The sequence below is a fragment of the Anas acuta genome, chromosome 1 (assembly GCF_963932015.1).
Source record: "Anas acuta chromosome 1, bAnaAcu1.1, whole genome shotgun sequence".
Classification (NCBI taxonomy): domain Eukaryota; kingdom Metazoa; phylum Chordata; class Aves; order Anseriformes; family Anatidae; genus Anas; species Anas acuta.
Genome location: NC_088979.1, coordinates 138,888,174 through 138,907,796, shown reverse-complemented (window position 1 = coordinate 138,907,796; position 19,623 = coordinate 138,888,174). Strand labels below are relative to the sequence as shown.

The 19,623-nt window shown below is 41.6% G+C and overlaps 1 protein-coding gene and 1 long non-coding RNA gene across 6 annotated transcripts in view; one reads left to right on the top strand and one right to left on the bottom strand.

Annotated features, from left to right (window-relative positions):
- Positions 1–13,508, bottom strand: part of EPS8 (EGFR pathway substrate 8, signaling adaptor) — a 133,552-nt gene extending 120,044 nt beyond the window's left edge. For 3 of the 4 annotated variants that reach the window (XM_068659935.1, XM_068659985.1, XM_068659961.1), the window contains exon 1: positions 12,911–13,244. The gene's annotated coding sequence lies outside the window, so the exon portion shown is untranslated. Of the gene's footprint in view, positions 1–12,910; positions 13,245–13,457 lie in introns of those variants that run through there. The other variant, XM_068659975.1, reaches the window with a different exon arrangement.
- On the top strand, positions 13,240–18,028 carry LOC137844066 (uncharacterized). 2 transcript variants are annotated; one of them, XR_011089795.1, is made up of 4 exons: positions 13,240–13,379; positions 14,555–14,631; positions 15,004–15,139; positions 16,737–18,028. It is a non-coding gene; the product is annotated as an uncharacterized lncRNA (long non-coding RNA). The 2 variants fall into 2 exon arrangements; XR_011089794.1 differs by having other exon boundaries at positions 16,616–18,028.
- Positions 18,029–19,623: the final 1,595 nt, after the last annotated feature.

Genomic DNA, 19,623 nt, shown 5'->3' with positions numbered 1-19,623 from the left:
CCATTACTATCAGTGGAACAAATACTTACAGATCAGAATTTTCATTCTGAATTACCCCTCTTCCCCCTCAGTTGAGGGCAACTCCTTTGTGAACACCACCACCAAGCTTCAGCAGCTAACTTTTCCAACAGGACTGAAGAATACATTGAAATTGGTCAAGGTATGTCTTAGGAAACTCTTGGTAAGTTTTGAAACAAAAGATTTCTGCTCAATACATCCAAACAATGAGGGGGAGAAGACTTTTTGCCAAGCTACAAACATTTCAATACTACTGTACAACAGACCCTACACTTTGTCAGATTCACAGTACATGAATTGTATCATTTTCTGGAAATTATTAACTGCTGAAGACATATCTACATAACCAGATGTGTTTTCCTAGAAAAGACACTAGCTCTAGATGAAAAAAAATATATACATGCAGCTGTTGTAAAACTGGAAAGAAACTGAAAAACTATCTGTGAAGCATTTATATACAAACAGTCTTAAAGGCATAAATGAGAAAAAGCAAGAGAGGGTAAACGCCCTGCATTTTTTTTCCTTCCTAAGCAAAGATTCACTGCATTTCTCTAAGCTCTAGAGGGGTAATGTGTCCAGAGTGAAGACTGCAAATTTAGACCAAGAATGTTAATCACACATGGTTTATAATCAGTACAGCACCACCATCCCAACACCAATGAAAAACCATTTCTCTACCACAAAAACAACCCCAAGCTTGAGATCTGAATCATTTTAAGGTCATTTCATTCCTGAAGACATACAGCTACTACAGGGAAAAAACAGGGGAATATCTGGAAGTCGCCATTATTTCTGTAAGTCATCATGGCAACAGCACCGCCTCAGAACATTTCCTCATTACTGGAAGCCGGAGTCCCATGCAGGGCAGACAAGCTGTGAGCGTGTAAAGAGCAAGGTCATATCTAAAATTACTATTCACTTTTTACATCTTAGAGAAATCACTGCAGTAAAACTCTGTGAAGGAGGTTTTAAGACCAAGCTGGACTTGCATCAGTTGTGACACATTCCCACAGTCATCGTGCATTCAATTTACTAAACTGCCTGAAGTAACATCTGCGATTTTTTTTTCAATATCAGTCATAAAGAAAATATGACTATGGAGAAAAAATGTTATTGCTGGCATTATTGCGAATATTAGGACAGCACGCATCTGGACATCTGAGTCACGGTACGACACCATCTCTATGGTCTAGGAGGTAAAAAGGTCCAGATTGTCAAATCTGCTAAGGTGATGAGGTTCCTGTTTATTTCCAACACTTCCACAGATATTTCCCACAGGGCAATATAGCCTTTAACCCTTAGAAAATGTTTTCCAGCCAAATGTCTTAGCCAGCCATGTGAGCCAAAAATGATTATGCACATAAGTATATAGTGGTTCAGAAAGTGATCTGAGCTTACACAACTTAGACAGTCAAGCATGGATAGAAAGAAGGACAGGCTCCAAGATCATCTGCTTTTAGCCTACGAGGTTTTGACTGAAAGATCTATATGCAGAAGTGGAAATCTGTACTGCACCTCCTATGTGCCAAAAATATAAAAATACAAACAACAGTATCTAGGGGGTAGCACCGCATTCTGGCATTCACACAATTCAAACACAGAACTGCTAGAAATTCACTAATGTACTTAGAGAAAAATACCAATATTTGCCAGAGGCAGGCAGCTTACATTATTGTGTCTATCATGGACAAAACGGAAGGACAGGAAATCTTGTTTTATATTTTCCTACCAGAAATAGAAGGACAGAAACTTTCCTCCTTCATGTACTCTGGAGGTCAAACTAAATGATGTAATGATCCCTTGTGGCCTTAAACAGGTTTTATAGATTATATGACTTAAAAATAGACATTATGTTTAAATAATAAAATTCTCTTGAAATTGAGTGCCTAGTACAACAAGCCTCCAGTCACTTGCTACGATCTGAAAAAGCTAACACAACAGAACTAGGTAGATATTCTGAAATTGTAATTTTATCCCACTGACTCCATCTGCCTGAAATGTAAGCAGTATATACTATCTTCTACACAGTCTGCATTACCAGGTGCAGGATTGCAGAAAAGCACACAGCGGGCATGTCTATGGTGCAGACACCACACCCAGGTTCAGGTACCAGACAGGGTTTAGCTGTGGCAGCAAGAATCTCTGTCCTCAGCCAAGAGGCATGGAGACAAAAGTATCCCATGCAACTGTAGCCCCCTTCCTGCACTGGAGAAGTACAATTAAAATCCCCTTGGGTACGCCTACACTGTCATGACGTCTCTGCTGTAGGCAGTCCTGTGAACAACTTCATTCAAAGCCTGTTACCATACAATAATTGTGAGAGGTCATGCTTTCCTGGTTCAGGAAGGGATCTGAATTCATTACATGCGCCAATGTGTGTGTTACCTTTTTGCTTCATTTCCAAGTACAAGGCCAACAGAGGAATTACAGAAGAGAGGTTCTGTCATCTCATCAGTACAGTGACTGCATGTCAGCTACACCATTGTTTGACTGGTCACAAGCACAATATAACACAGAAAAGCTCCCCAATTTGTATGGACAGCCGGCAAGTCCACTGGAAATCATTTAATTTTGTGAGTGAGTGAGTACACAAACAATCAGAGTTGGATTGCTTTGCTCATATGCTTTGACAATGACAATTTTATTTTATTTATTAAGATAATTCATAAAGCACCATCAAATGCAGTGTAGAATCTCTTACAACCACATTCTAGCAATGCAAGATCTCACTGAAGCACACCATTAATTCCTTGACAGTTAGGGAATGAGCCAAATACTTTGTGCAAATGAAGGATTAGTGAGGTTTCAACATACACATTTCCTTGCATTTAAAATGTGCAAGGAGTGAACCTTATTAAAACAGAATTTCATATTAGACTTTAAAATGATGGCCCCTTAGGCAGATTTTCTATACTTCAAAAGATAGCTATTATACTACTACATGTTACAGTCTAGGATAACAGAAAAAGAAATTCCTATCAAATTGCTATACTACTGTATGCAGGGGGCATAAAATAGTTGCTCTTCCCTGCAGCCCTCAGAAAAACACAGACTTCTCTTCAAAGTGGAATATCACCAGTCTCACACAATAAAGAGAGAAAAACTTTAATACAATACTTTGAATTTAATTCCACTTCACCATCGAAAATATTTTGAGCAATTAAAGCAGTATGCTCCAAAATTCTGTGAACCTGCCAGCCAACATCTGGCACTCCTTTGGGGCCTCAGGGTTACATGGCCTACCCCTATGCTCCTGTTTCTCTGTAAAAGGAGTTATCAGTTGTTACCAAGAGTAATCAGTTTATGGATGTTTCTGAAATAAGATTTCTCTAAATGTACAGAATATAGAAGGCTGGTGCCTTTTCTTCTTGCTTTTTAATGGTGTTCAGAGCTGTCTGAAAATTTGCATACACAGGATCATAAAGGACTAAATCATTTTCCTACTTTGCATCATTTCTGGCAGCCACTAGGAAGTGATGCTGCCCATGATCCAGATTCACGTGACCTCTTTAATATGTTAACTCATCCAGGTCTTCATAATTACAACTGATCCAGAAACTACTGGGAAACATCCCTAGCAATTTAAATAAGCACCGTATTAGACACTAACATATGACTAATAAATGATCATTCGTTACGGACATTTTGGTGGCCCACCTTAGTGAAGCGGAGTTCACTAAAAATCACCCAAAATAAGTAACAACAATATTAAATGGAAATCTCAAAATCAGCAATTAAGAACGCTGAAAGAACTCACAGAATGTGTTGTGTTCTTCCAAACTTTTCCATCTTATCTCAAATGTTTATAGTAAAAAGAACAGAGACATTTTTTTCAAAGCACAATCACTACCAATCCTACCCAACATTCCAGCAGCACAAGATGCTCGACCAAGTAATCCCCTCAGATCTTCAGGATATGATAGAAAAATAATTATCCCCCCTCGGTGTTCCTTTGTTATTATTCTATGTTTTTTCTTATCCTTGTTACTTCAGACAGAAAGGACTAGGAGAGTCTACCATCAATTCACCAAACGGAATTCCCCTGAATTTGTTTTCTTTTAGGTTTAAGTTTTACAATTAAATTGTATGTTAGAGAAATATCTAATAATTTTCCACCCAGCTAAAACTGTGCCCCACTATGGCTTCAGTTTAATTATTCCCCTTTCCATTTTACTAGCTAGAAGAAAAATGAATCTACCTTCAAGCCTGTTGGAATCAATCTTCTTTTCTCTTTCTCACAATTTATAAGTCAGAGGCTTAAAAAGTGTTCATATCCTCTTTTAACAAGCTGGTTATGTGAGATAAGCACAAGAACATTAATAAAAATAGCTCAGCATTAAGTCATGGATGTTTTACAAAAGTAAACCTAAAAAAAAATAAAAATAGAAGAAACCCACTAAAGGCTAATTGTGATTTATACCGCATCTCTTTCCCTATACTACCAGTTATCAATCATGTCTGAAAGATCTCTTCTTTTACATACAAACATCATGAACACAACTGCTTCTGGCTCATTTCTAATCAGCTCAGACACTGCACAGCATAGACCACCCCCGAGTCAGCCCTGAGACATGCAAACACTGTCATGCTGCAGAAGACGTTTCATTCTTTCCCAGTTATGGACTTTAACTTTTCTTTTCCTTTTAAATAAGTCCTTCACAAGGATTTCATAGCTGGAAGCCCAGCTTCTCCCACCTCAGCTCTCCCACATGTTGTACCTCAGTAGAGTCTGCACCATCACTTTCACGAACCACCCTCAATGTCCACATTGTTCAGCCTGCTCCCCTGTGAGCGGAACACTAGACACAGTGTGAACAGATGATGTCAGAGCATGCGGAAAGCTTGCGAGATTTCATGAAAAATATGTTCCGGAATGCAAACTTGATTGAAAAAGGAAGTATGTGAAGTGGCACCCTATGCACTAACTTCAGGGTGGGCTACCTTGTCAAATATTTTGAACGTCTCGTTTCCTGCCTTGTACAATGGAAGCGGAAGGACTCTCAGGATCCCAATAATAATGCAAACCAATCCACTGATAGAGCAAGGATAATACAACCACTATCATTGACACTTTTATTACTGCAATTACTATGAAGCAGCTGGTGGTAATAATAATAATACTTAGCATTTATACGATGCTTTACATCTTCAAAAGGCTGTGTAAACATTTGCTAATTAAGCCTCCCAGAGAGACAGTTTTTTTTGCAGTTTTATAAATAGGAAAACTGAGGCAGAGAGACAAAACAGCTGTCTCCAACATTAAGATCTTGAGATGATGTTAAAAAGGGGAGTAGACATCTCCATGGATGAAAAGAACAAAGAACTTTTGGAGTTATAGAAGTACTGCTTAAAATACCCAAAGAATGTGATGAGACATAAACCTTCATGCTCTGTCATTCCACCTTCTCCAAAAGAAATAAGAACACATTTTCCCAGGGAAGACGTGCTTCACTGCTGCCAGCTGCTCAAAGCTGCTTGCCACTGCGAAGCATGAAATGCTGGACTAAACAGGCCAGTAGGACCATCACATCTGCCAAACCCCCAGCTTGGAAGATCAACTCCCTCTGAAAAATAGAACCATTGATAAACTGCCCAAAACTGCTACTTCAATCAATCATCATCAAGACTGCCTCAAAAGCAACTCGCCCTCTGGGGCTGTGTTCTGCACAGTCACAGTTTAAAAAACATACAAACATATTTTTTTCTTTCACAGCAATATTTAACTTCTTAGATTAAAGTCAGAAATGCTGTAAATACTAAGTAGAAATGGACAAATGCCACTGCTTAGTGAAGGCATTTCTGATTAGGTCTTCCATTCATATTCAGTAAGACATCAATTGAACAGATTTTTCATGTGTATATTAGACACCTCGCTCACCTACAGAAACAAAATGCCTACACACACTAACACCTCCTATTCAGGTATTGAGCTCTAGAGCAGCTTGAAGTGAGCTTAAAATTATTGCCTAGACAAAATATAGCATTAAACCATTAGAGAATACATTACTTTTAAAGCCATATCCTACAAAGACTTGATTATCCATGCAATTTCAAATATGAACCATCCCACTGATATCAATGAATTTGAAATGCACTTCAGAAGACACTGAAATACAGATTAATGGCACAAATGGACACAATTGGGAAAAAAGAAATGGTTTGTGAGAAAGGAACAGCTTTGTTGCAAGCAGTGGTGGGAAGTGCATTATGCAAAGCAGACAAGAAGCGCTACACACAACTGAAGGTGAAAGTAAAACAGAAAGGGTAGGGAAAACTTATGGGATAAATAAAGAATCATGAAGAAATAAAACAGGAGATTAAAGTTATATCAGACTCAAGAGCAGGATGGACCACACTATGGAAGATGGTGGAGAAACATGGTTTGAGCAAGCACGGAAGAATGGAAAACCTTAAGAGCTAACTCAAGGGCTGAGTTGAGCAGGGAGACCATGGACCAAAGCAGGAGGCAAAGTTCAAAATGCGTCACTGCTTTAGCACAGGAGCAGGAACAGAAGGAAAACAGTGACTACAATAGAGAAGCTGTGTTTGTTTCTCGTCAGTGGTAGGACATTCATCATATAGGTGATTTACTTAATGGATGGTAAGGTACAAAGTCCAGATTCCTCACTCTGTCCTGTCCTCTGTGAGTGAAACAGCACTAAGAGGCTAATCATCAGTTAGCCCAGAGTTAATTAGCTATAAAGTTTGCAGCTGAAGTAGGAACAGACAGGATCCTCCTACCTCCCAGTCCTCTGCCTTAACGCCTGGACAGTTCTCTATCCCTTATACAGGAAGAGAAGGAAATAAAAGAGATGAAACATTACACTAAGGTTATCACAGCATGGGAAAGAATGTAAAGCAATAAATAACAATAGAAGTGGATAAGAGAATAAGCAATGGGAAAAACCAGCCTGAGATGACACTGAAATTAAAGTAGAAAAATATGTATTTAAATACACAGCCTGCCACCAAATTCTAAATGAGAACCACACGTGTATATTTATATCTCCAACTGCATGCAATATAATGCAGTCACATGCTTCTCAAGACATGTTGTGCAAAGCTGTACATTACTTTAGAGGCCTATCTATAAGTGGTTGACTTCTCCATTTTTAAAATGGCATGGAAGATCATCAAGCTATATTTTATTACAACTTGGTATCACAAACTTCTCACAACGTAATTCAATTCCATGGCACAGCTATTGCCATATTATTGTAATATGCACTGACACTGAAGAACTGAAAAAGGGACGTGAATGTCTCATGCTCTGAACAAAGGTCTTACATTCCCATGATAGGTATAATAAAAATATTTGTAATGTACAGGTTTATGACATACAATGGGAATTTCAAAGGCACTGAACTCTTACTAATGCCTGTATCAATCAAATATCTACCCCCCTGAAACACTGTTACATTATTTATGTATTGGAAAAACATGCTTTCTCAACACTAATTACTGCAAATTATATTTTACACTGGAAACAAAGAGGTTATTGACTAAGGAAATAGAGAAGATGACACATAAAACATACTGTGTAAGCAAGCAAAAAGCAAAAAAAAAAAAGCAGTGGCATTGCAAGAAGAGAAAGTACATCAGAACTATGAGAAGAGTTCTTCATCTTCACAAGAAAAGCATTCAGATTTATTCAGAGAATTAATGTTAAACCCTCTCAACCATTCCATAATGAAAGAAAGTGCTCATTTACCAAGGTTCATATTTCACATGCAAGACAAACCACTAGGACCATTAAGTGAACAAATCACAGTAATGCCAAATTCCACCTAAAGTGAAAACTTTGATAAGATCTGGATAATCTTGTATCTCACCTTGCATCTGCAAGTATGAAAGAACAAGCCCACTTCTCTGATCTCATGTATTTCTCCTGTTTTTTAGATCAAGTTTTAAGCAGCTAATTTGGGAGGTACGTTACATATCGTTTCCCTTTCCTAATGGCTCTGGACCTATTTTAATGAAGAGGGAAAAAGTACTGCTAACATCTGACTTTCAGCTTCTCTTTGCACATGAGCCAATTTCTAGAAGAAGAGGGGGAGGAGAAGGGAGTACTGATGGGAGAAGCAGCAAGACTAGTGCCTGCTTTTCTACTTGGTCAAATCTTAAAAATGCTTTTACATGCCGGAGCAGAAATCAAAGTAATACACAAATCCCCATGAGTCATCCTTTTATTTTCCATATATATATAAATAATAATAATAAATCCTAAACTACAGAAATAAGACTTACAATGATTGTCCTGCAGTAAGTGAAGTCTGAAACGCTCAGGAGATACGGTAAATTCTACCTCCCAAAATCAGCCATGGCAGCTTCACAATTAAGCCAGCTGAACTCAGCTTCTCTGTGCTCACGGGACACTTAAAAGTCAGATATGCCCTTACCTGCAATGGTAATCTATAAAATCCATAAAATCTCTAAATGGATTTTAGATTATTAAAAGATAAATCTATCTTGCGTCAAATCAACACATTCTTGAAAAGATGAAAAAAAAAAAAAAAAAGGACAAGTTATCTGTATGAAGCCAGCTTGGAGTTATAATATCCACAACACCTATACTCACTCAACAAATACCATTCTTAAAATACATTTCCTAAATGTTCTGTGGAAACATTAAAGGTTTCACAGTATTCCAGAACAACAGGTTCATCATTTCACAACCCACAGTTTTATTAGAGAACATCGCTATTTCTTTTGCTGGTCAAAAAGCTTCACTCAGTTTGGCGTTAAAAACAAATGCAACTGGAATCCCCTGTCACACCATTAGTAACGAAGATGCCCATTATGCATCAGAACATTACACAACAGAAAACGCTACAGACATGCATAACTTTACACAAGATGTACAAATTCCACGCAAATTACTACTGATAAACCTTTGAAGTTAGAGACATCTGCTCACTATGTCCATACAAAATGCATAAGGTTGCTAGAGTCTATTCAGAAAATGACAGAGGTAATAAATGCAAACAGAGTAATTTGTAATTTGCTATTTCCACTTCAGATCTCATTCCTGCAGAGAGTCACAGCATGAGTAACTTTAATTGCATAGATAGTGGCATAGAAAGGGAAGGGAAGAAAGGGTTGAATGTGTTCAACTAGTAGCATTCAAGGCCCTGAGCTGGCTTATACTGAGAAATTTTACTGAAAGTTAAATTAGTGAATAAAATCAAAGCAATGTGTTAGTGAATGTGGGCTCGTAGATACACCTCAAAATGAAAAATGGTCTTCAAAAGCTAATTCTAACAATGTTTGTATTTTTAACTGACTAATTTTTTACCCCCTCAAAGTCCATTATGTGCTATTGAGAGGGAAAATAAATAAATCACAAAATAGTGAAGGTTTCTTCTTCCCACATCCCCATGATCCTTCCAAGAAAGCTGTGAGTAAGCTCACATAGGAACAAGCAAAATGATACAGAATCACTAAAGTACCAAATGCTACAAAAGACACCATGTCTAATCTTCCTCTTTCAGTGAATTGAGAGCTCTGTTTAGTAAACACCTGTGCAAATCCAAGTAGTCTCACTGACTGAGATTAAACTTTACTGTATACGTAGGTTTGTGTACGTGCATAACAGCGGGAAATCCAGCAACCCCCCATGACCATAGTAACAGCTGAAATTCCCACCAAAAATAAAATTCAAATGACAACTATCATATAACTTGATACCCAAGACGGGAAACTGAAATTTCTAGGTGTCAGGGTTAAATCAAGGTATGTACGAAACTACGAGAAAATCATGTGTTGGATGCATAAATAAACAGATGAAGCAGAGTCTAATTCTGGAGTTGAGATAAAATGGCAGCTGTGACAATCCTTAGTGGAAACAGGAACTCTAGTTTCTGCAAATGCAGATCATTTAATACTGGAAAAACTAGAGAACTAGCTCTGAAATCAACATATTTGCCTCTTATTCATTTTTTTTTCTCCCACTCTGAATATTCAGAGTATTTCAGAATATTCAGAATGTTCTGAATATTCAGAGTATTTCTGAATATTCAGATATACAGGTAACTGTATCTGTACTGGTAGTTTAGTTACCAGCAGTACTTTAGTGACTTACAGTTTTAGCAGGTGCTCAGTAAGTATTGAGTATTGCCCTAACTTCACCAAAAATCATATTTCAGACATCAGACTGCTCTCTGTACCACAAAATAAATACAGAGGCTTCAAAATCAGTTCAAAGCCACCCAGTCACAGTGTGTTGATTAGCCTTCTTGGGACCGCTGCTCAGGACTAGAATAATGAAAATCCTGAATGCCTATAGACAAAGGAGACACAGAACCAGACGCTGTTAAACGAAAAAGCAAGAAGAAATCTTGATTTAAAAGGATATATGAGAACCAATCCTATCCATATGTGGAAAACACACACTCAAGCAAAGCACCTTTCCAATTCTCTTTGAATGGAGGTTAACAGGATTGGGCTGTGCACACTGTACCATAAGGTACACAGCTCTGAGATGTTGAATGACTTTTCTTTCTGGCTACCAGCCATGCAGCAAAGAAAGAAGAGGTTCTACTGTGCTCCAGATTTTGGAGGGTTCAAAGACCAAAAGCTTCCATTTTTCCATCTGGCGTGGTTGAAAACTGCTTCTTTAAGGAAATCTCCCACCTTCGACCAGTCATTCGCTGTTCTAGAAGACAGGCTGACACAGCAATTAGGAGTATGAGAGAGGTGCTAGACACTGAAATCAAAGTTAACAAGAACTTTCTTAGTGCAGCCTTTATTGTGAGGACTCCGAGTCCTCTGTTATGCCACTACCATAGTTGAAGAGAAAAGTTCATATATACTCAATCTATTTTGACCCTCAGGGCACCAATTATTTAACTTCAGATGTTTAGGTTTTAATAAGCTTTCATGCACAGGGGGAATAAATACAGCAGTTAACGTGAGTGATTTGCCATTTACAGCTAGAATATGACCAGAAAGAAAATCAATCATATTTCATGAATTTAGTTGTCACCAGGTGGAAAGCTTTTGCATTTTTTTAAGTCTGTGTACTTCACAAGAGAAGTATCTTTAGATCAATCTTGGACTGTGTGTTACTGCTGCGTATAGCCAGGCACCTACTCGCTTCCTTATGGGGTTGTCACCTCCCTCCAATTACACCTAATGAGATGCTCTGGGTGCTTTCAAAATTACATGCAATCAAAAACATTTATTCTGAGCTTAAAGAACGTGTAACTCAATACCACAGCCACTGTGAGTATGTGACAATACAAGTATTGTCCAAAGCCGGTTATATTTCCACAGCCTCCCCCAGCCAGAGCAAACAGCAGCCCCGGTCTGCTCCCATAGACCTTTGAGCACAGTATCTTGTTACCTGAAGACACCTGTATGCTAATAACACTACACTTGCCGTGAACTGCGAATTGAGCCACGATATGCTGCGTCTCCCTTGCATCTTGGAAACCCTGTAAGCTCTTCACAGTCCCTGCCACTGGGAGAAAACGAGGAACTCATTTTAGGGCTGGTCTAGGAGAGGCCTCTTCTCAAGGGACTCTGGTTGCAGCATTTCCACTGGTATTCCATGGGAAGAAGACTGCTCACACAGTGCTGATTCTGTATTTCCAGTTGCTAATGACAAAAATGGTCATATTTATATTCTTCCATGTAAGCAATTTTTGTAGCTGACATGCAGACATTTCACAATCACAAAAGAGAAGAAAGATGGTCAATAGGAAGGGTGGAGGACCATATTTTTTTATGACAAAAGGAAGGAGAAGCTGTATTAAAACACGGTCTGCACTGCAAAGAAATCCAAGATCCATCCTTTGGTTAATATTTCAGCAGACACGACCTAGAGCAATATTTTTATCTTCAGTACTTCACTTGAAGTAAACAAACAGACGCCACCAAAGGTCATACTGCTGCATGTCTATAACCCGCGGGGTGCAAGAGCCATGAGCTAAGACAAAACACAGCTCTGGGGTGGGAGAGTTGGTTTGCAAAAAAATATCCTTAAGAAATACTCTTCCACTCGTCCTTCTGTTATCAACTCCTAGCTGGCTTCAGGCTAGGGTTTCATGGAGGCTGCAGTCCCTTGCTGTTGTTGATGGACATAATCCAGCCCTACAGAGGTTGCAGGGGGTATGGAGCACCATATATCACCCTGTGAAATGCCACAAACCTGTTTTCCACCATGCACCCAGGTCACCCTTAGTGTACTAGCGCAATGTGGACAGAAGCGCACACCATGGCGATGAGAGGGGTGGAAGGAGGAAGAATGCCAGGGAAAGTTAGCAGAGAGAGCAAGAATGGACTGAACAGCCGAGAAGGCAGCCGGCAGGGCAGAGCACCAAAGCAACACGGGCACGCACTGCAGGATTATCCCACCCGACAGCTGCTCCTCGCCACCCACCACCGACACACGCCACCTCGGGAAAAAAAAAAACACCTTAGACTCCGGAAAAATGGGCGAGCGGCGGGGAGAGCCGGGCTGGCCACCTGGGAGGAGGTGAGGAGGGAGGTGGCGGAGCTCGGGGGCACGGCCGGAGACCCTCCCCGGGGGACAAGGTGCGCGCAGGTGGCACCCCGCCGGGGGAAAGCGCCCGTGAGCATCTCCACGGGGACCCCCGCAGGTGTATGCGGGGAAGGGCTGCGGCCGAGGCTCCGTCCCCTGCTCCCAAAGCGTTGTCCTGAGCTCGCCCGGGGGACTCGGGGGCAGTTTCCCACTGAGGAGGACGGGCGGCAGCAGCAGCCCCAGCGGCACCTGGAGGAGGCTGGGGCAAGCGCCCCGCACCTCGCTCGCCATGTTTCGAGCCCAGAATAAAGAGGGTTGGGGCAGAAGAAAAGAGAGGGGGCAGAATAAAGAGGGGTGGGGGGCGCCGACGCCGGGGCCAAGGCAATCCCCTCCCCGCCAGACCCTTACCTTCCGCGGGCGCCTTCCTCCCGCTCGAGGCGACGCGGCGGCCGGTGGGGGGATCCGGGAGGGATTCGGGGGAGATCCAGGAGGGATCCGGGGGAGATCCGGGGTGCTCCCCGCCGCCGCCGGCCAGGGGCAGGGGCGGCAGGCGCGGACAAAGTGCCCGAGCGGCGCGGGGAGGGCGCCGGGCAGCGGGAGCAGCCGCGCAGCGGAGCGGAGCGGAGCGATGCCGAGCTCCCTCTGCCGGCCCGCCGCCCCGCCCCGGCCCCGGCCACGGCCCCAGCCCCGGTCCCGGCCCCGGTCCCGGCCCCGGTCCCAGCCCCCGGCCGGGGCGGGCCCGCGGAGCCCGGCGGTGGCGGTGCGCGGCCGCCCGCCGAGCCCCTGCTGCTCCGTCGCCCTGTCGAGGTTTGCTGGTCAGTTGCAAAACGCCGGTGTACTTTACTTAGAGCACCTCCCCGGAGCCGGGATGAGATGGGTGAGTTGCTTAAAACGATCTAAAGCATTTACCGAAAAAAAAAAAAAAAAAAAAAAAAAAGCCACGCACAAAACCTACCCAGACTCCAAAGCAAAATCCCCGAAGATGTAGGTGTCTCTAAACCGACTGTAGAACGAGTCGGCTACACGAACAAAAGTCTCCCGTCCTCAATGGAAATCCCGGATGAAATCTCCCAGCTGTTTATGTTGTTTCCATCTGGCACCGCATCGCTCCCGGCCCTGACAATTTGCACGTGTCTTTCGCTCTGCACGGGGGAATAGTCCCGTGCACAGGTACTCCTGGTGTGCTGACAGGTAGCCAAAGCCCTGACACTACGTTGGTGCCACGTTCATGACTTTTATAATGAGCCATTTGCACCACTATGATCAGGCTAGTCCTTAAGAATGTCAATTTTCACTGATTTCACTTTCAAGTAACTTTCTGTCTTTTGTGAATCCATAGAGAAGCTAGAAAACTAATTTTTCGGCTGCATCAAACACACAAACAAAAGAATGACCCCCCCTTCAGGTAGCATATAAAATAGCTAACCTAGTTTTTTGAGGTTCAGTTCCTGGTTTTTGATACCGTGGAACTGGCTTGCAAGGCTTAAAAACCTGTTTAGTTATGTTCCCAGGTCTGCTTCCAGGTTTCTCCAAGATCCCTCACAAAGAGCAAAATTAAGAAGTCCAGTCTCTGAAGGTCTGAACCATCCATACAGCCATTTGCAGGATTGAGGCACGGTTATTGAAACATAGCAACAGGTCCTTTATGCTGCAATGTTTCTCTGATTGCCAGCCCTCCTCAAAAAAAACACACAGAAGAAGTATAAACTAGTGAAAGAGCATCTGCTTTCTACAATTTCCACTTAGTTCCAAGAAATGAGACTTGGCAGGTCCTTGGAGTTTATAACACTCCATGACTCATTTGCAGAGGCAGGTGAAGTCAGAGCCATCACTGCCAGAGTCATGCCCCTGACAGCTTCTCCAGCAAAGACACCGGTTTTCCCAAACACTTTCTCAAAAAGGTGAAAGGAAAATATTTCTTGGCTACTGTTTGCAGTGGTTTGGTTGCTGATACTCTTCTAAAGCAATGCTAGCTCATGCTTGACCTGGGGCTGTTTGGCAAATCTTCCTGAGAATAAGACCTGAGTGCTGCATACTGTGTTATTTCACCAGGCTCCTGGGCAGGTTCAGAGACAAAGGCAGTGGGCAGCACACAAGCATGAGGCTTACTGCAGGCTCCAATGAACCAGGTAAGAGACAGTAACCAGAGCCTGCGGATCAGGCAGGAGAGGTGGGGCCTCAGCCCGCAGTTGTTTGGGAGTTCACCTCAACCCAGCTTCAAAAAACCTAGGAGAAAAAGCAAAGCAGTTCAGCCAGCTTCTCCTTCCTAGCTCTGAACTCCAAAAGCCCCTCGTAGCACTGGGTCTTCTCCTGATGGCTCTGTCCCTGCTACTTTTTCTGGTCCAGAGGGCTCTCCAGGAAGCAGGAAAGAGAAAAAAGAACTTCAGTGAAGTTATGGGGGTGGGGAGGGAGGATTGAAGCAGCTTTCGTGCACCTAAACAGGGAATGAGTGCATAGATACCCTCCACTTATCTTGATAACAGGAAGTCTGTTTCCAACAGACCTTCAAACCTTCAGAAATCAGGTTATGGAGAGGTCACCTCGGTCATTCGTGTGAATGAGCACTCACAGGAGCACTGACATCTGAACTGGCATTTCCAAACTATTGATACCAATCACCGCACACAGCCTCCCTAGGTAAGTAATAGCAATTTACACAGAAAAGTGCTCACCCCATTGACAAAGGACAGAAAAAAAATGCAGGAGATCACTGTGGGTTGCTTATTTTTATTTGGGAAGAAAATATTTAAGGGGAACAGAAAAAAAATCAACAGGAAACTGGGAAGGAAGTGGGGCTTGAGGGTGAGAAAAGGGAAACCAGAAGAATAAATGGGAGACAGAAAGATTTGTGGAAGGATGAATTCAGCTTCGGTACCTACCTAGAACACACAGTTTACATGTTCACCAGGGTGTGTGCAAGAGGCGTGGGCATTTATTAAAAAGTTTCGATATAATTATGAAGCTTGTAACACTGAAGGTAGGAAACCAGAGCATGGTAACGCAGGGGCTGAAGAAGACATTTCACAAGTGTTTTTCTGGTTGGGGAAAAGACAAAATATGCCAAGAAATTTCCTACTGTTATAGAGCAGCCTAAAGATACTTTCCAGCTGGGGACCTGCAGAACAGCTTACCCAGAGCGAGTGGCTTCCACGGGGGGCTGGGAGCCTCCTTCCCACCCGAAATTCAGCCCCACAGTCATTCGCCCCACCACAGCTGGTGGCCATCTCCTTCGTGTGTGTCTATACAGCTGAAGGCGTGTGGACAATAAACCTGTGCATGCAGGGGAAGGGCCATTATTCAGGCTGTACAGAAAATAGATGGGCAGGTATTCAAATGCTACATGCCGGCTGCAGCAAGCCTGGGGATTTTAGATTAACCTCTGGATATCAGGATTTCCACTGTTGTTGAAAACGGACCCTGCTGTAACCATAGAGTTTTCAGGAGAGAAATACACAAAGCAAGCCTGATTCTTCTCTTGATTTTAAGGCACAAGCCTACGGTGAGAAACGAGCAAATTGTTCCTGGTTTAGGATCATACAAATGTGATCTTAATGCAGAATAATCCACAGCAAGAGAGAGAAACAAAAGAGACTGGCTAGCAGTCTGTGTTCCTCCATTCTTTGTGCTGCTGAAAAAACATGGAAAAGAAAAAAGAAATCCCAAATGGGAAGACTATTTATTTACTGCTTAGGTACTTAGGTAAAACTATAGAAGACTGTTTGCATTAAGGCTGGCCACGATACCATCTAGAACACAATGCAGGCTGGGACAGATAAGAATAAGCACAGAGATTTTTCTAGTCACCAAATTGTCTGCAATCTGATCGGGAGTTTCCTTGGGGTGTGTCTGTTTCTAAAATATTATGTTTAAATGTGTCATCCTTTGTGCCATAAAAATATTTTTAGAGCTGTAGTAAGTCTATAAATAGGAGTTGTAAATCTATCTGTAACATAACAGCCTCAAAACTGGTGAGGCTGATTTGGTCTAAACATGCTGGGAAGATTCTGTAAATTTCTAAATAAATTAGGAACAGAAGTTCTGCTATCCAAAAACTAGCTTTGGGCAAACATTCTGATTTGTAGTGGTGTTTTATTTTATTTTATTTGTTGCCAGGAAAATGGAATATAAAATAAAATTATAAAAAGCCCTCCTCTCTCCCCATGGACATTAAGAACTTGTTAATTCATTCCTTTATTGTAAGGCTTGTGCTTCGTTGATTAATATTAAATTACAGAGTTACTTGTAGAGAAGGTCGGTTCAGCAAAATGAAGCAAAGCAGAGAACTCTCCAAGACCTAAACCTGCAAAGGAAGAAGGAGCCCAGCGTGTCTGTAACCCTCTCCTCACAGAAACAGAGCTGCAAACATATTTTTGAACCACAGGGAAAACCTCTGGACTGTTCCTGGCTGACTCAGAGCCTTTTTCCCAGGTACAGAGCCAAAGCAGTGCAAAGGATTCCCAAAAGTCTCATTTCCGCACCAGAAATGATTCTTCTGAAGAGCTCGAGGATAGAGGAGAGAATATATCAGAAGAGAACAAGGTGTCTGTCAGACTGGAGTCACAGCGCTGGGCTCCGTGGAGACTCCAAGCGGCTGTGATGGATATGAGTGTCTCAAAGAGTTGTCATGAATCACTCAGTCCATGTTATACGATGGACTACTCTGAACTGCAGACAGGTCAGACGTCTTGAAAAAAGGAAAGGCACAATCATTTGCTTGTGGTCCTTGTGGCACCTGCATCCCCAAGTCAGAGGCTGTGCCATTGTGCCTCCTGGGTGTTCTGTTTTCTGTTACTCTTAATTTGGAGCTTGCTTCTCTAAATATACTCTTTCCTGATTTGCTTTTTAGTCTAGCTGCCAAGGGTCATCAGATTTTTATTCCTTGCTCCTAATTATCGTTACATCCATGGAGGAGATTATTTGAGTAAACTGACTGGGATTAACAAACCAGCTGTTTATCATCACATCTGAGCCCCCAAACTCCTCAGCCTGAAGCTGCCGTAACCTATGACTTACAAACTTGCCATCCAGCCATTCCAGTTACTAATGCATCAATTACAACCCATGTAAATTTATGGCTGGGATTAAAGCTGAATGTGTGATGATACAAAGCCTTCCAGAAAGACAAGGGTACTGGGATATTATGAATTATCTGGCAGTCATTACTACACAGTCCTTTGTGGATCATAATCAACTAGTGAAGTAACGTAGAGGACTTTTCTCCCACTGAAGGCATGGGGAGCTTTTGCTTCAGAAGGAGTAGAGTCAGGTCCAAGTCCTTAATTTGTGCATTTCTCAGTCACTGGCTGCTAGCTGGCACTTGGGTTTGGAAGTCAAGGATTCTGTCCTGAGAGAAACGTGAAGCACAAGAAAAGACATCCAAGAGTCGCTGACATCATGTGGGTAAAGTTCAGCATATTTGGAAATGATTGCTAGATTTTGTTCTGTCCTCTCTCAAGAGCTACACTGTGTTTGATGCATGAGACTCTAATTGGATTTAAGCAAATAAACTTCAGGTTACAACATGAACTCAAGCCTTGTTATGCATTCTGATGCCTCCGTTTGCCTATCTTAGTGAGACAAAAATGAAATATGATGCAGACAATCAATCTTTTTATATCTATGCTGTGCTCTTTATAGGGAAGCATGACAGATGTTTTTTATTACAATAGTATGTTTACTGAGAGAGAGGTAGAGCATTAAACTTCAGATATAACATTTTCCTCACATCTCATATTCATGAGAAAAGAAAGGGGACAGGGAGAAAGGAGAATATATAATTGAAAATGTTTATTTGATCTGTTTCACCAGAATTTCTTTTTTGCCTGAAACTTCTATAAGTTTCTGGGCTTTGTTTTTCCTTCTGAGGTTTTGGACATACATTTATCTGGTGGATGAGAGGGAACAATGTTAACTACACTGCTCATCCCAGGCCTCCAGAGTTCTTGAATCACACACCTAAAATTAAAACACTTCTTTAAGAATCATGAGGTGATGACAAAAAAGGTGCTGACATTTTTATTTGGGTTTGGGGCCCACAGGTTTCATATTCCCTAGCAGAAATGTCAGAGGAAGAGATTTTTTTACAACAAATAGCATTTTTGGTACATTCACAGGGCTATAGACAATTAAACTTTTAAGAAATATATAAAGTATCATTACCACAATACTAAAATCAATAGATTGGCCAGAATTACTTTGAAACTATATTGTTATTCTTCATTAAATTTTCCCATTCTTGCACTGAATTTTACCTTTTCAAATAGTAGTCACAGTTCCTGCTTTTAAGGGCAGAAAGGCCTGGTTCAGCTGTCTCACCCTGTTACAGAATGTGTAGGGTATCTGAAGTTCTCTATTTGCGTATGCATGAAAAAAAAATATAAATCTCCATCATTTCAGCAAACACTTGATTAGTTCTGATCAAATAATTGTTTCACTAGCTGAGGGAAGTAATTAATAATACCGTGACAATTTTTGCTTATGTAGTTCTTGCCACAGACCTCAAAATCGTCTATCTGCTAGCATTAATGAATTTGGAGTCACAAGCTTCATTGTACAGAATGAGCCCCCAAGGCTTAGCTAATACTGCAAATCTTCACAGTTACATCCTGAAACCTGGATATGTTTTTACTAAAACCTAAAAGCACAGAATTTAAAAGACAGTATCAACTTATCCTGGGATCCCAGAAATGAAAATAATAAAAAAAAATAAATGCATATGAAATAACCCTGCGTATGTATGTGTACATGTATAGTTTTGAATACATGCACCTCATGAGTTTTGGGTGTTTGACCTGCTATTTCTGCTCACACTGCACTGGCAAAGCTGGAGAGGTTAGGTAGCAATGGCAAACTGCATCCAGTGTACACGGATGTAGGGTTATGGTGGGACCCACAGACCCAATCTGCCAGCGTGGTGCTCCATCCATTGAAGTTCCTTAAACAAAAGTGAGACAAGGTCTCTGAATTCAGTTTCACAGTTACAGTCCTAGGATTTAAGAACGGAGAAGGCTATGATGTGATGGAAAGGCTGCCTGTACAAAGGCAACCAGACTCAACAAGCTTTTTCTTTCTGGAGGAAGGTGCCCATGAGATGGTTTCGTTTCTACACAGTTTTCAGATAA